The 16,207-nt window shown below is 42.7% G+C and overlaps 1 protein-coding gene across 1 annotated transcript in view; it reads right to left on the bottom strand.

Annotated features, from left to right (window-relative positions):
* The window catches only part of ANKDD1A (ankyrin repeat and death domain containing 1A), a 59,415-nt gene extending 44,231 nt beyond the window's left edge, over window positions 1–15,184 (bottom strand). The window contains 1 exon segment of the mRNA XM_082448245.1: window positions 13,633–15,184. The gene's annotated coding sequence lies outside the window, so the exon portion shown is untranslated.
* Window positions 15,185–16,207: the final 1,023 nt, after the last annotated feature.

The following is a 16,207-nucleotide window of genomic DNA, read 5'->3' as shown; positions in this document are numbered from 1 at the left end:
ACAGCAATTCTGCAAAACAGACATTATCACTCCTATTTAATGGATGAGGAAACTGAGGCTCAGAAAGGTCCAATAACTTTTCGAGGTCACAGCAACAAATAGTGATAGAGGCTGGATTCAAACTCACTGCACCACACTGCCATTTCGGTCTGGACCAAACTGGCCCATTAGCCAACCCCTTTTCATCCTTCAAGTTCAACTCCACAGCACCAACCCCTAGCCTCCAGCCTCCCAGAAAGGCTCCCTTGTAGATGCTATAACTAGCTGGTGATCTAGGTCAGTCCCCTTCCCCTCTGTGGGCCTCGGTCTCCTCATCTGTAAAACCACTGGGTTGGAGGTAGGGCCTGTGAGCCATCCAGCCCTGATGGTCCATGGTTGGACAAGGCACAGTGATCTTTCCTAAGATCACTCAAGTGGGTTGAGGGCCTCTAGCACTGGTGACAGTTTTCTCCACAAGATGGCCCTCCTGGTTTTTCTTTGTTCTTACCTCGTATCTTAAGAAATTAGAGAGAGTTTCTTTGTTTTCCAAAATAGAACTGGGACTTGTGTTTCACAATCTACCTAGTTGATTTCATGCTCCTTTGTTATTTGGGTGACATTCTGTTAGAAAGACAGAATCCCAGGCCCCACCCCAGACTGACTGAATCAGAACCTGCATTTCCACAAGATCTCTGGTGATTCCTGTGTACATCAAAATATGAGAAGCACTGCTCTAAGCTGTCAACGCTACTTCATTCCAACCCATAGTTTTCAGGCTTTTATGGCTATTTTCCCAAGCAGGTCTAATTAATCCCTTTGAGCTGTCGTCATTTCTTGAGTAACAGCTGTGTACCAGCCACTGTATCAGTTCTTTATCAGCATTATTTCCTGTACTCTTCCCAAACTCCCTATGATGCCTTTTCTTCCAGAGAGAGGTCACAATTTGTAATTTTGGAACACACAAATAACACTGGGTCCACCTATTCCCACTCAGAGCTCAATGCCCTTTCATTTCATACTCAAAAGAATCACTAGCATGGTTCCAAAGCCTTGAAAAATAATGCAGGGGACTTCCCTGTTGATCCAGTGGGTAAGACTCCGTGCTCCCAATGCAGGGGTCTCGGGTTCGATCCCTGGCCAGAGAACTAGATCCCGCATGCATGCTGTAACTAAGAGTCCACATGCCGCAACTAAAGATCCCACGTGCCACAACGAAGATCCCATGTGCCGCAACTAAGACCTGGCACAGCCAAAATAAATAAATAAATAAATAAATAAATAAATAAATAAATAAATAAATATTTTTAAAGAAAGAAAAAGAATGCAAGTGATATTGTCTTTGTCAACAGTTTATTTAACATAGGCTCACTGCAGAAATTATAATAATTTCACAAGCTATTAGCATACAGGATAATGTCTCTTAAAAAGCCAATAAAGAGGGAGCCGTTTTCAAGAACACAGTACATTGAGAGAGAAGTGCATTGTTGAGACCATCTGGATGGTCTACACGAACCCAGTTCAGGCCTCTATATAAATTCTTAAGAATCTCGTGAGCGGGTGCAGAGATCTACCGGTTCTGCAGGCACCAAGAGAAGCCTGAGGATGTCAGCTCCGAGCCCCAGCAAGAAATAACAGACTTCACCTTGGATTAGTTCACCCACTCCTGCTTCATTAAAGAGGATTTTGAAAAGAAAACCCCAATCAAGTCCCCTTTCCAACCCCACTTTGTTCCAGAATTGAACAGAAACAGTTTCCTCTTCCAGCTGTGTGGCTAAAAGGGTCTTGGTGCTCTGGCCAGGTGTCAGGCCTGTGCCTCTGAGGTGGGAGAGCCGACTTCAGGACATTGGTCCACCAGAGACCTCCCAGCTCCTCGTAATATTAAACAGCAAATGCTCTCCCAGAGATCTCCATCTCAATGCTAAGACCCAGCTCCACTCAACGACCAGCAAGCTACAGTGCTGGACACCCTATGCCAAACAACTAGCAAGACAAGAACACAACCACACCCATTAGCAGAGAGGCTGCCTAAAATCATAATAAGGCCACAGACACCCCAAAACACACCACCGGACACGGTCCTGCCCACCAGAAAGACAAGATCCAGCCTCATCCTCCAGAACACAGGCACCAGTCCCCTCCACCAGGAAGCCTACAAAACCCACTGAACTAACCTTAGCCACTGGGGACAGACACCAAAAACAACGGGAACTACAAACTTGCAGCCTGCGAAAAGGAGACCCTAAACACAGTAAGTTAAGCAAAATGAGAAGACAGAGAAACAAACAGCAGATGAAAGAGTAAGGTAAAAACTCACCAGACCAAACAAATGAAGAGGAAATAGGCAGTCTACCTGAAAAAGAATTCAGAGTAATGATAGTAAAGATGATCCAAAATCTTGGAAATACAATGGAGAAAATACAAAAAACGTTTAACAAGGACCTAGAAGAATTAAAGAGCAAACAATGATGAACAACACAATAAATGAAATTAAAAATTCTAGAAGGAATCAATAGCAGAATAACTGAGGCAGAAGAACGGATAAGTGACCTGGAAGATAAAACAGTGGAAATAACTACTACAAAGCAGAATAAAGAAAAAAGAATGAAAAGAATTGAGGACCGTCTCAGAGACCTCTGGGACAACATTAAACATACCAACATTTGAACTATAGGGGTCCCAGAAGAGGAAGAGAGAAAGAAACGGACTGAGAAAATATTTGAAGAGATTATAGTTGAAAATTTCCCTACTATGGGAAAGGAAATAGTCAATCAAGTCCAGGAAGCACAGAGAGTCCCACACAGGATAAATCCAAGGAGAAACACGCCAAGACACATATTAATCAAACTATCAAAAATTAAATACAAAGAAAAAATATTAAAAGCAGCAAGGGAAAAACAACAAATAACACACAAGGGATCCCCATAAGGTTAACAGCTGATCTTTCAGCAGAAACTCTGCAAGCCAGAAGGGAGTGGCAGGACGTATTTAAAGTGATGAAAGGGAAAAACCTACAACCAAGATTACTCTACCCAGCAAGGGTCTCATTCAGATTCGATGGAGAAATTAAAACCTTTACAGACAAGCAAAAGCTAGGAGAATTCAGCACCACCAAACCAGCTTTAAAAACAAATGCTAAAGGAACTTCTCTAGGCAGGAAACACAAGAGAAGGAAAAGACCTACAATAACAAACCCAAAACAATTAAGAAAATGGTAATAGGAACATACATATCAATAACTACCTTAAATGTAAATGGATTAAATGCTCCAACCAAAAGACATAGACTGGCTGAACGGATACAAAAACAAGGCCCGTATATATGCTGTCTACAAGAGACCCACTTCAGACCTAAGGACACACACAGACTGAAAATGAGGGGATGGAAAAAGATATTCCATGCAAATGGAAATCAAAAGAAAGCTGGAGCAGTAATTCTCATATCAGACAAAATAGACTTTAAAATAAACACTATTACAAGAGACAAAGAAGGACACTACAGAATGATCAAGGGATCAATCCAAGAAGATATAACAATTGTAAATATTTATGCACCCAACATAGGAGCACCTCAATACATAAGGCAAATGCTAACAGCCATAAAAGGGGAAATCGACAGTAACACAATCATAGTAGGGGACTTTAACACCCCACTTTCACCAATGGACAGATCATCCAAAATGAAAATAAATAAGGAAACACAAGCTTTAAATGATACATTAAACAAGATGGACTTAACTGATATTTATAGGACATTCTACCCCAAAACAACAGAATACACTTTCTTCTCAAGTGCTCTTGGAACATTCTCCAGGATAGATCATATCTTGGGTCACAAATCAAGCCTCGGTAAACTTAAGAAAATTGAAATCGTATCAAGTATCTTTTCTGACCACAACGCTATGAGATTGGATATCAATTACAGGAAAAAAATCTGTAAAAAATACAAATACATGGAGGCTAAACAATACACTACTTAATAACCAAGAGATCACTGAAGAAATCAAAGAGGAAATCAAAAAATACCTAGAAACAAATGACAATGAAAACACGACGACCCAAAACCTATGGGATGCAACAAAAGCAGTTCTAAGAGGGAAGTTTATAGCAATACAATCCTACCTCAAGAAACAAGAAACATCTCAAATAAAAAACTTAACCTTATACCTAAAGCAATTAGAGAAAGAAGAACAAAAAAACCCGAAAGTTAGCGGAAGGAAAGAAATCATAAAGATCAGATCAGAAATAAATGAAAAAGAAACAAAGGAAACAATAGCAAAGATCAATAAAACTAAAAGCTGGTTCTTTGAGAAGATAAAAAAAATTGATAAGCCATCAGCCAGACTCATCAAGAAAAAAAGGGAGAAGACTCAAGTCAATAGAATTAGAAATGAAAAAGGAGAAGTAACAACTGACACTGCAGAAATACAAAAGATCATGAGAGATTACTACAAGCAACTCTATGCCAATAAAATGGACAACCTGGAAGAAATGGACACATTCTTAGAAAAACACAACCTTCTGAGACTAACCAGGAAGAACTAGAAAATATGAACAGACCAATCACAAGCACTGAAATTGAGACTGTGATTAAAAATCTTCCAACAAACAAAAGCCCAGGACCAGATGGCTTTACAGGTGAATGCTATCAAACATTCAGAGAAGAGCTAACACCTATCCTTCTCAAACTCTTCCAAAATATAGCAGAGGGAGGAACACTCCCAAACTCATTCTACGAGGCCACCATCACCCTGATACCAAAACCAGACAAAGATGTCACAAAGAAAGAAAACTACAGGCCAATATCACTGATGAACATAGATGCAAAAATCCTCAACAAAATACTAGCAAACAGAATCCAACAGCACATTAAAAGGATCATACACTATGATCAAGTGGGGTTTATCCCAGGAATGCAAGGATTCTTCAATATATGCAAATCAATCAATGTGATACACCATATTAACAAATTGAAGGAGAAAAACCATATGATCATCTCAATAGATGCAGAAAAAGCTTTTGACAAAATTCAACACCCATTTATGACAAAAACCCTCCAGAAAGTAGGCATACTTTCTGGAACTTGAGGGAACTTACCTCAACATAATAAACACCATGTATGACAAACCCACAGCCAACATCGTTCTCAATGGTGAAAAACTGAAACCATTTCCTCTAAGATCAGGAACAAGACAAGGTTGCCTACTCTCACCACTATTATTCAACATAGTTTTGAAAGTGTTAGCCACAGCAATCAGAGAAGAAAAAGAAATTAAAGGAATCCAAATCGGAAAAGTAAAGCTGTCACTGTTTCCAGATGACCTGATACTATACATAGAGAATCCTAAAGATGCTACCAGAAAACTACTAGAGCTAATCAATGAATCTGGTAAAGTAGCAGGATACAAAAGTAATGCATGGAAATCTCTTGCATTCCTACACACTAATGATGAAAAATCTGAAAGAGAAATTAAGGAAACACTCCCATTTACCATTGCAACAAAAAGAATAAAATACCTAGGAATAAACCTACCTAAGGAGACAAAAGACCTGTATGCAGAAAACTATAAGACACTGATGAAAGAAATTAAAGATGATACAAACACATGGAGAGATACACCATGTTCTTGGATTGGAAGAATCAATATTGTGAAAATGACTATACTACCCAAAGCAATCTACAAATTGCTAATCCCTAATTTGATAGGGATTCAGTGCAATACCTATCAAATTACCAATGGCATTTTCTACAGAACCAGAACAAAAAATCTTAAAATTTGTATGGAGACACAAAAGACCCCGAAAAGCCAAAGCAATCCCGAGAAAGAAAAACAGAGCTAGAGGAATCAGGCTCCCTGACTTCAGACTATACTACAAAGCTACAGTCATCAAGACAATATGGTACTGGCACAAAAACAGAAATATAGATCAATGGAACAGGATAGAAAGCCCAGAGATAAACCCACGCACATATGGTCACCTTATTTTTGAGAAAGGAGGCAAGAGTATATAATAGAGAAAAGACAGCCTCTTCAATAAGTGGTGCGGGAAACTGGACAGCTACATGTAAAAGAATGAAATTAGAACACTCCCTAACACCATACACAAATATAAACTCAAAATGGATTAAAGACCTAAATGTAAGGCCAGACACTATAAAACTCTTAGAGGAAAACATAGGCAGAACACTCTATGACATAAATCACAGCAAGATCCTTTTTGACCCACCTCCTAGACACATGGAAATAAAAACAAAAATAAACAAATGGGACCTAATGAAACTTAAAACTTTTGCACAGCAAAGGAAACCATAAACAAGGCGAAAAGACAACCCTCAGAATGGGAGAAAATACTTGCAAATGAAGCAACTGACAAAGGATTAATCTCCAAAATTTACAAGCAGCTCATGCAGCTCAATATCAAAAAAACAAACAACCCAACCCAAAAATGGGCAGAAGACCTGAAAAGATATTTCTCCAAAGAAGACATACAACAGATAGCCAACACACACATGAAAGAATGCTCAACTTCACTAATCATTAGAGAAATGCAAATCAAAACTACAATGAGGTACCATCTCACACCTATCAGAATGGCCATCATCAAAAAATCTACAAACAACAAATGCTGGAGAGGGTGTGGAGAAAAGGGAACCCTCTTGCACTGTTGGTGGGAATGTAAATTGATAGAGTCACTATGGAGAACAGTATGGAGGTTCCTTAAAAAACTAAAAATAGAGCTACCATACGACCCAGTGATCCCACTACTGGGCATATACCCTGAGAAAACCATAAGTCAAAGAGAGTCAGGTACCACAATGTTCATTGCAGCTCTATTTACAATAGCCAGGACATGGAAGCAACCTAAGTGTCCACTGACAGACGAATGGATAAAGAAGATGTGGCACATATATACAATGGAATATTACTCAGCCATAAAAAGAAACGAAATTGAGTTATTTGTAGTGAGGTGGATGGACCTAGAGTCTGTCATACAGAGTGAAGTAAGTCCAAAAGAGAAAAACAAATACCATACACTAACACATATATATGGAATCTAAAAAAAAAAAAAATGTTTATGAAGAACCTAGGGGCAGGACAGGAATAAAGACGCAGATGTAGAGAATGGACTTGAGGACACAGGGAGGATGAAGGGTAAGCTGGGACTCAGTGAGAGAGTGTCATGGAATTATATACACTACCAAATGTAAAATAGCTAGCTAGTGGGAAGCAGCCGCATAGCACAGGGAGATCAGCTCGGTGCTTTGTGACCACCTAGAGGGGTGGATTAGTGAGGGTGGGAGGGAGACGCAAGAGGGAGGAGATATGGGGATATATGTATATGTATAGCTGATTCACTTTGTTATAAAGCAGAAAGTAACACACCATTGCAAAGTAATTATACTCCAATAAAGATGTTTAAAAAAAAAAAGCCAATAAAGAAATAACATACTCCAAACAAACGATAGATTAATTACACTACTGTTCTAGGCAGGGGCAGATGTAGAGAACAAAGCCCAAATTCAATTGAGGTGTATCTTTTCTACCAGTTTTGGTTTCTCAGGAGAGACATCTTTGCCAACAGACAGCTACATTCAGCTATCAACGCAAAAATAAAAGTCCCTTGTTTCTAGAGCCTGTTGCTAGGCAACAATGGCACCTGTATTATCTGGAAGGCAGGTGTCCTTCTAGGCTGCATGGTTTGTCACCACCGCTGATAAAGGAGTAGTCTTTACCAGGGCAGGAGCTAATGCCCCAAGATCTTTGGAGAGCTACATCAGCAAAAGATAGCTTTGCCCAGACCGAAACTCTCATACATCCCCCCCAAAACTCTCGGTATTTATAGTTTAAATGCCCCTTGCCATAGTGGCTTCTCCACACATTCTTATTGATAAGCCCCCACCGGGGCCTCTCAGCAGCTAAGCTACTAAGTGCTTATCAACAGCAACAGATGAGATGAAGACATCCTGACACAGCTTACTTCACTCGTATCAAAACAACTTTACTTCTAAAAGCAACTCTTTTTTTGTCTTTGACACAAACAAGTAGATTAAAACAGCTGCACTTAAGTCATAAACAAGGGGGTTTGAAATCATATCAAACCAATACACAAGTGGCAAGTATTTCAGGGACGTTCAGACACAGAAAAATGTCCTAAAAACCGTATTTCAACATCTCTTTCCCCAAAGGTCCACTCATCCCAGTAGGGCTCCCACTTCTTCCAAATCTCCTCCGCCGCTCTTCTCCTTAACCAGACTCTTTGTAACATCCAAATGTTCTCTGCGCAGCCTTGCTTTTCATAGAGAACAGTTTTGTCTGCTCACCTCTTCCTGCCACTGGGACCTCCTCCGTTGCCCCAACAGCCCTTTGGGGTGCCCCCAAGCAGTCTCCTCCTTCAGAGGCTGTAAAGACTCCTAGCTTAATACTTTTGAATATGTCACGTGAATGTTTGTTTACTGGCTTGTTATCTACCTCCCCTACTTCCCTTTAAGCAATTTTGTTCACCATTAAATCACAGGGAGGGACAGTGGAGGGCAAGTCTCAACGGTACAGGACTCTCTAAGTTGATGGGAGCCCTGAACCTGAAGGTCTGAAGTTCCAGGTGCCCCAGGCAACATTTGGGAGGAGCCCAGAAACGCCTGGATTTTATTCCTAGCTCTGACCTTGCTGGGTCTGGGGGCTGCTCCAGGTGGTAGCCTGTGACCAGAAGACTTCTTCCAAGCCCAAAGGACTGTTCAGAAGCGCCCCTGGGGGTGCAAGGTCTGGGCTGTGAGGACTCCTGCTGGGCCAAAAGGATCAAGACAAAGCAACTATTTCTTTTCTCCTAATGTTTTGTTTGGAAAAATTTAAACCTACACAAAAGTTGAAAGAATAGTACCACATATTAATATTTTGCCATATTTATCTTATCTAAGAGATATGAATCTTGTAAATACTACGGAAATTTTTAAATATACTCAAAGATAGAGAGAATAATATAATGAACCCCACATACCTATCTATCATCCAGTTTCAACAATTAACAATCCATGGCTAACTTTCTCCTCCTCCTGAATTATTTTGAAGCAGATTCATAAATACCATTTTATCCATAAATGTGAGTACCTCTATAAGTAAAGCCTCATTTTAAAACATAACCAAAATACCATTTTCACACCTAAAAATTAACAGTAATTCCTTAATATCATCAACTATTCAGTCGGTGTTCAACTTTCTCCAATTACTATAGTTTATTCAAATCAGAATTCCAACAAGCTCCATACACTGAAATTGGCTGATTTGTCTCTTAGTCTACAAGTTCCACTCCACTCCCTCTCCCTCCCTCTCCCGCCCTCTCTTTCTCTCTTCTTCCCACCCTGCCTCCCTCCCTCTCACAATTTATTTGTTGATTCACTGTACTGGGTCGTATATCCTGTAGAGATTCCCACAGTCTCTGTTTTGCTGATGACCTCCCTAGGATGTCATTAAACACGTTCCTCTGTCTCCTGTGTTTCCTACAAACTGGTAGATTGATCAAAGCTTTGTAAACGGAGTTTTGGAGAGGCTCCTTTCATAGAAGTGGTGTGTATTTCCATCAGAAAATACACAACGTCTTGTCCCTTTTTGTGTGATGTTAGCGGCCGTTGATGATTACCTAAATCCATTTTTTAAACCACTCTGATATTGTGATTCATAATAAGAAATATATATTTGGTCTTTGTCCCTGTTCCTGGAGCAGAGCTCCTAAAACCCTAGGAATCTCCCACGTGTGATGAGTTAGAAAGGGGTCTTTTGTTATGCTAGTGAGGTGATTTGGGAAGCCTCTAGGTGACCTAAGATTGGGGTCTGGTTGCCTGGGGAACCAACTGAGATTAGACAGTGGGAACTTTCAGTCCTCTTCCCTCCCCTACCTCTGAGGAGGGGAGAGGAGCTGGAGTTTGAATCAGTCAACAGTGGTCAATTATTTCATCAATCATTCCTATGTAATGAAGCCTCCATAAAAGTCCAAAAGGAGGGCATTCGGAGAGCTTCCAGGTTGGTGAACACGTGGAGATTCCAGGAGAGCAACGACCCGGAGTGGACAGAGAAGCTCCACACCCTCTTCCCATACTTGCCCTGTGCATCTCTTCCCTCTGGCTGTTCCTGGGCTATATCCTTTTATAATACATTGGTAAACATAGGAATGATAACTGCTATTGGGTTGGTCTTATTTCTAGGACCTTTCAGTGGATAGAGCTAGGAAATGTTTGTTCATTTGTTTTTCTTCTGATAAAATGCATCATGAGTTCATACTCATGACTATCAACTCAAACTCAAGACAACAGGGTTTTACCTAACATCATCAAAATTACATCTGTTTTCCTTCTCCCATGTTGGAAATCCTGCATTCACTTTACCCTATAATCTACTCACAGCAGTCTCAGAATAACAATTTCAACATAACAACCAATAACATGATTCCTGAAAACTGTTTTCAAAGTTTGTCTGGTCGTTTGGATATATCCCACTAGGGGCATACAGTTAGCCCTCATATCTGCAAGACCTGCATCCAAGGATTCAATCAGCCCCAGATCGAAAATATTTGAAAACAAATTCCAGAAAGTTTCAAAAAAGAAAACTTGAATTTGCTGCATACTGGCAACTATCTACATAGCATTACATTGTATTAGGTATTACAAGTAATCTAGAGATGATTTAAAGTATGTGGGAGGATGTGGGTAGGCTATATGCAAATATTATTGAAACCGTGCAACTCATATTGGAACTTGAACCCACACACCTGGACTCGAACCCTGCCAAAACCCAGACTGGGACTTGTACCCACGGTCTTTTAATTGAGATCACACACCTGGTTTCAGGACTTAATGAAGCTCAGCTTCTTGATGTCTCCTCGAAGAAAGAATTCAGTGAGAGACAAAGGGATAGATAAGAAGTGGATTTATTTAGAGAGACACACTCCACAAACAGCATGGGCTATCTCAGAAGGCAAGAGGCCCTGAAATATGGCGTGGTTAGTTTTTATGGACTGGGTCATTTCATAGGCTAATGAGTGGGAGGATTATTCCAACTATTTTGAGGAAGGGGCAGGGATTTCCAGAAATTGGACCACTGCCCACTTTTTGGCCTTTTATGGTTAGCCTCAGAACTGTCACAGCGCTGGTGGGTATGTTATTTAGATGCTAACATATTACAAGGAGCATATAATGAGGCTCAAGGTCCACTGGAAGTTGAATCTTCTGCCATCTTGGACCTAATCGGTTCTAACAAGTTTTTGTCATGTCCTATGGCTATGTCATTCCTTTAAAGGTTGTGCCCTGCCCCCTTCCCTCCTGTTTCACTATGCCACTCTATAAGGAACTTGAGCATCTGCAGATTTTGGTATCAGGGGTCATGAATCAACCCTTCCAGGATACCGAGGGATAACTGTATCGTCACACTACTGTTTTAAAGCCACTTCGGGGCTTCCCCGGTGGCGCAGTGGTTGAGAATCCGCCTGCCAATGCAGGGGACACGGGTTCGATCCCTGGTCCGGGAAGATCCCACATGCCGCGGAGCAACTAAGCCTGTGCGCCACAACTACTGAGCCTGCGCTCTAGAGCCCGTGAGCCACAACTACTGAGCCCGCGTGCCACAACCCGCGCACCTAGAGCCCATGCTCCACAATGAGAGAAGCCACTGCAATGAGAAGCCCGCACACCGCAACGAAGAGTAGCCCCCGCTCACCGCAACTAGAGAAAACCCGTGGGCAGCAACGAAGACCCAACACAGCCAAAATAAATAAATAAATAAATAAATAAAAATTTAAAAATAAATAAATAAATAAATAAAATAAAATAAAGCCACTTGGAATAGTTCCTCTCTATGTGATTATGCTACTAACTCAACAGGCATAGGTTTATTTGTTTCATTTTGCTTTTTAGATTTTTTTTCCTTCCAGTTTTATTGAGCTATAATTGTGCTATAATTGACATACAGCACTGTGTAGGTTTAAGGTGTATGGCATAATGATGTGACTTACGTACATTATGAAGTGATCACCATAATAAGTTTAGTGAACATCCATGATCTCAAGTAGATACAACATTAAAGAAATAGAAAAAAATTTTTTTCCATGTGATGAGAAGTCTTAGGATATATTACATACACCATGGCATCCCCTACACAGAGGAAACAGCTTCCCACAGACCTCCTGCAGCTTCTCCTGTGGTTGCATTTCACAGCTGGACCAACTTGGTTTCTCAGAGTGGCTAGTGCCTCCTCTGATGCTCTTACTCTCCTTCTGGTCTCTGTCTTCCCCAGCTCCTTCCACAATCGTGCAAAGCGAATTACCATCAAAAAGCCTCCATCCCGGACTTCCCTGGTGGTCCAGTGGTTAAGAATCTGCCTGCTAATACAGGAGAGATGGGTTCAAGCCCTGGTCCGGGAAGATCCCACATGCCATGGGGCAACTAAGCCCATGCGCCACAACTACTGAGCCTGCGCTCTGGAGCCCATAAGCCACAACTACTGAGCCCACTCACTGCAACTACTGAAGCATGCACGCCTACAGCCCGTGTTCCACAACAAGAGAAGCCACCGCAATGAGAAGCCTGCGCTCCGCAACGAAGAGTAGCCCCCGCTCACCGCAACTAGAGAAAGCCCGTGCGCAGCAACGAAGATCCAGCGCAGCCCAAATAAATTAATTAATTAATTAATTTTTTTAAAAAAGCCTCCATACCACAACCTCAAAGTGATTCTGTTCCCCAACTGAATCCTGACTGACACCTGACTGATACAACCACCTTTTTTGTTGTTGTTGCTTACCCTTATATTGTTTAACTCAATCATATGTATATAATTTTTTCTCCCTTTCCTACAGCAGCATACTATACACACTTTTCTCACATTGCCTTTTTTTAGTAACAGCTTTATGGAGATATAAGCTACATATTGTACAATTCACTCATTTAAGTGTACAATGCAATGGTTTTCATGTGTAATCATCACCAGTAAATTTTAGAACATTTTCATCACCCAAAAAAAAAGAAACCCCACACCCACATACCCTACAGTTTTCCTTCCCCTCCCCAGTATTCCCATCCCCCCATAGCCCCAGGCAACCACTAATCTACTTTCTGTCTCTACAGATTTGCCTATTCTGGACACCTACCTTGCTTTATTTACCGAACAGCTCACCTCAGCCATCTCTCTGCAGCAGTACAAGCTCTTTCTTATTCCTTTTGCAGCCTCAGAATCCTCCAGCATGTGGCTTATTCAACCAGTTCCTGCTGACGGATGCTTGCCCTGTTTCCAGTCTTTTGCTATTACAATAGCGTTATGGTGAGTAGCCTCTTGCAAGCATCATTTGGTATTTTTTTAACCAGTGCATCTGAAGGATCTATTCTTAGAAGTGGATTTCTGGGTCAAAGGGTCAATACACACTACACACACGATTTTGCCAACTATTGCCAGATGCCCTACATAGGATCTATACTATTTTGCACTCCCATCAGCAATGTATGAAAGTGTTTCCTCACAGCCTTCCCAACAGAACTTGTCCAACTTGGATTTTTGCCAATCTGATCGGTAAGAAATGCTAACTCAGTGTAATTTTAATTTGCATTTCTATCATTATGAGTAAAGTCTTTTTCTATGTTTAAGAAACATTTTCTTTTTTTCGGCGAACAATCTGTTCTTACCTCTAGCTCATTTTTCTTTATGATTGTTGGCCTTTTTCTTTTCTTCAAATTTTTATTTATTTACTTTTGGCCGCGTTCGGTCTTCGTTGCTGCGCACAGGCTTGCTCCGCTGCATGTGGGATCTTCCCGGACCAGGGCTTGAACTCGTGTCCCCTGCATTGGCAGGCAGATTCTTAACCACTGCGCCACCAGGGAAGTCCCGGCCTTTTTCTTAACAGCATTTTAGAGCAACTTTTATTTCTTGTCTTATTAATAATGTTTGTTTATTACTAAAGGAAATTTAAAACGCAAACAAGGAAAAAAATACCCACAATTCATCTACCCAAAGATGTCACTGTCAGTCACTTGCTATATATATTAGGTTAGCCCCTTTCAAACAACAAGTGCACACGCACGCACACAAGCACACACAATGGTAAAATATTGGCTGATCTTGTGCCAGCCCTTGGGAGCCAGAGGCTGCACTGGTTTCCTCTTTGCTTAGAGCCTTACCCCTGTGAGGGGAGAGAGGCCCAGAGTGTGTGCAGGAGGGAGAAGAAGGGAGTGGCAGAAGGTCCTGGCAAGTGGGGACAGGACTGGCCAGTGGGCAGCCCCTGGAGAGGAGCCTATACTGAGTGGGCAGTTTGACTGTGGGTGGGAAGGAGCATTCCCCCTCTCCTAGAATTGCTCCCCCCCAAAGCAGGAGGATGGGTGGAGGAGCAGGACACAGGGACAGAACTGAGCTCCAGTCTAGTTCTGAGCTGCCGGGCCATGTGACCCTGGACAAGTCTCTCCCTGGCTCTTCATAAGGAAATAGGCATGGATGGTCTTTTAGGTCCCTGCCCACTAAAGCATTATATCAAGAAGGCATGAATAGTTCATTGTAAGAAAGCATTGATTAACGACACAAGGGGAGGCAGAGCTGGATATTTTTCAGGCCTCTGAGCAACCCCCTAAACTCACAGACCTTGGACCACCCCCCACACCCCCAGCACCTGTGTACCCATGTCTACCTGAGTCCAGTGCCAGCTCTGCCTCTCTAGATGTCTGACTCTGAGAAAATCACTAAATCTCAGTTTCTTCCCTCAATTTCTTCATCTGTGGATGATACCTTTTTATAGGGCCATTTCAAAATGCCTAGAGCAGTCCCTTGCACACAGTGAGTGTCCCATTATGGTGGCGATTACTATCTTGCTCTCCACCTGCCACCTGGATCATCCCATTGAGTCACCTTACAACCCAAGTGCTAGTAAATCTAAGCTCCATTTTACAGAGGAGACAGGTGAAGTTCAGAAAGGTTAATGACTCGCCCAGAGACACACTGCAAGCAACTGAAGAGTTCAGACTGGGCTTCTCCAAAGGCGAACTCGGTGGTCCCCAAGGCGCCGCAGCCAGTGCTGGTCCTGGGCGGGGCCGCGGGAGCGACTGCAGATGAGGCCCGAGGACGTCTTTCGGGCCAGCTTCCGCTGGGCACCCCAACTCTAGGGGGCAGCTCTGTCGTCAGGAAGGAAAGCTATTTGGGGGAAAACCTCATAAAACAGCGCAAGCAAGTCCCCCTGTACACAGGAGACGGACGAGAGAGTTACCTCACGCGTGGCTTCCAAAAGCGGCGCCTCCTCCCGGAACTCCGCCGGGAGTGGGCGGAGCCGGTTTGGCTCGACTGCAGTTCCTGTTTTGGACACACTGGGGAGCCAGAGCCGGCAAAGAGCCGCAGTCGGGAAATACCGTAATTCCCTCCAGTGTGCGCATACGTAATCTGTTCCCATCACCAGAGAGGCTGATGGACACAGGCTGTAGTCTGACCTGAGGTTGGCTATGTCCTCCGGTGAAGGAGGAGGCTCTCCCTGCATGGTCCTCCACTCCGGGCTTCCTGCTGCTCTGCTTTATGAGGCTTTCCCCAGAATTTCCAGGGAAGGTCCTTGAACGCCGGGCTAAGGACTTGGGTGAGGCCGGGGTGAGGGAGAAAGAGTTGCGGCAGAGATGTTAGTAATGTGGGGTTAACTGCCAGTTTAATTCCCACTCCCCTTATTTCCCACTTCACAAGGACCTGTCAGAGCGCCTCAGGCCTTTCTTAATCTGAGGGAAAAGATAGAATGACTTTATTCACACAGAACTTTTGGGAATTACTGTGGGTTCCTCTCAGAGTGATGTGCATTTAGAAAAATGTAGAATGTGGCAAATGCTTAACCCAAAAGAACTTCTGAAGGCCTAATTTCTGAAGGAGGTGTTTGCCTGGAGAAGGGATGGGGTAGGATGACCTGGCATTTCTGGGTTGGGAAATGAGGCAGCTTCGTGTGGTCTGGGCCCCAGAGCAGTGGCAGGGGCCAGCCTGCTGTGAAAGTGGGACAGTGGGGTCTGGATCCCAGGCCTCTGGAAGGAGGACACCCAGCCCTGGGCAGAGTCCATAGGCAAGTGCCCACAGCCCAGGGCTCTGTCAGCCCAGCCAGCATGGCACAGGATGTGGGGCAGGAGGCTGGGGGTAGAGGTGATGGGGGAAGCACAGCAAAGAGAAAGGGAAAGGCATTTAAGAGCTGGGAGGATGGAGTTGGGCAAGACCTTCATTCTCCAGGACTCAGTTTCCTCATCTGAAAGGTGG

The sequence above is a fragment of the Balaenoptera physalus genome (assembly GCF_965194825.1).
Source record: "Balaenoptera physalus genome assembly, chromosome: 2".
NCBI classification, from domain to species: domain Eukaryota; kingdom Metazoa; phylum Chordata; class Mammalia; order Artiodactyla; family Balaenopteridae; genus Balaenoptera; species Balaenoptera physalus.
This window is presented reverse-complemented; position numbering and strand designations above follow the sequence as displayed.